This window comes from Grammomys surdaster, unplaced genomic scaffold (genome assembly GCF_004785775.1).
Source record: "Grammomys surdaster isolate TR1022 unplaced genomic scaffold, NIH_TR_1.0 130, whole genome shotgun sequence".
Taxonomy (NCBI): Eukaryota; Metazoa; Chordata; class Mammalia; order Rodentia; family Muridae; genus Grammomys; species Grammomys surdaster.
In genome coordinates, this window is record NW_021604588.1 from 8036483 (window position 1) to 8037988 (window position 1506).

A 1506-nucleotide genomic window follows, 5' to 3' on the forward strand; every position below is an offset into this window, starting at 1 on the left:
CTGTCTAGTTCCATCAAGAATCAGGACCTGAGTCCAGATCCCCAGTACCCACTTAAAAGCTGGGCACAGTAGCATGTGTCTGGAATGCAAGTATTGGGGACTCAGGTGGGGAGACAGCCAGATCCCAAGGGCCTGTTGGCCAACCAGTAGCAGAATCAAGTGAGAGCCAGGTTCAGAGAGATCCTATCTAAAAAACTAAGATGAAAGCCAGACATAGTGGTCCACTTCTGCAATTCCAATACCAGAAGGCAGAAGCAGACAAATGTCTGTAAATACAGGCCAGCCAGGGCTACACAGTCTCAAACTAAGCAAATAAATAAGGTGAAGGGCAACTGAGGAAGGTAACCTGATGCTTACCTCTGGCCTCCACATAAACACACATACAGAGAAAGAGGGAGAGAGAGAGAGAGAGACAGAGAGAGAGAGAGAGAGAGAGAGAGACAGAGAGAGAGACAGAGAGGGAGACAGAGAGACAGAGAGACAGAGAAAGAGAGAGAGACAGAGAAAGAGAGAGAGAGAGAGAAGGAGACAGAGAGAGAGAGAGAATAAAAATGTCATACTTTTCTGGCTTTCAGAGTTCCTGATGAAAACTGTATTATTCCATTGTATTTGCCTTTGTACCTAAGTTAGCATTTTTCCATAACATCTTTTAATATTGTCTTTTGTTTTGCATTTTTAGTACCTAGACAACAATATGTTATGGACAGGTTCTTCTTCTCTGGTCATGTCTCCTGGGGATTCCAAATGCTTCTAGTTCAGATGTCCAATTGTTCTCTAGATTTGAGGACTTTCCTGCTATAACCTCATTGACTCGATCCTCTATGCCTTCAACTTTTATCTCAGCTTCTTCTACTCCAAGAGTTCTTAGGTTTGGCCTCTTTATCATATTTCAGAGTTTTTTCTGTGTTCTTTTTTTTTGTTTGTTTGTTTATTGAAGTTTGAATTTAGTATTCCTCCATCCCCGATATTCTGCCTTCTGCTTGACTGAGTCAATTGGCGATTTGTTCTGCCATATTTTGGTTGTTGTTGTTGGTGGCTTGTTTGTTATGTTGTATTTTTAATTTGTTGGTTTTTACTGCCAACATTTTTTTCAACAAATGTCTCAATTTCATCACTGAGTTTTTCTGTTCTGTTTCTGTGTTTTCATCCACACTGCTGACTTTTTATCATCCATCTTCCTGACTTCCTCTGTGTTTCTGGCTTTCCTTTCCATCTTGGGTTGATGTCTCTGACTTCATTCATCTTCTATTTTGTATCCACTTTAAGGTTACTATTCAGTTTTTTAAAGATTTGTTTATTTTATACGTATATGAGAACACTGTCTCTCTCTTCGGACATACCAGAAGAGGGCATCAAACCCCATTACAGATGGCTGTGAGCCACCATGTGTTGCTGAGAATTGAACTCAGAGCCTCTGGAAGACAGTCAGTGCTCTTAACCACTGAGCCATCTCTCCAGCCTCAGTTTCCTCTCTCTCTCTCTCTCTCTCTCTCTCTCTCTCTCTCT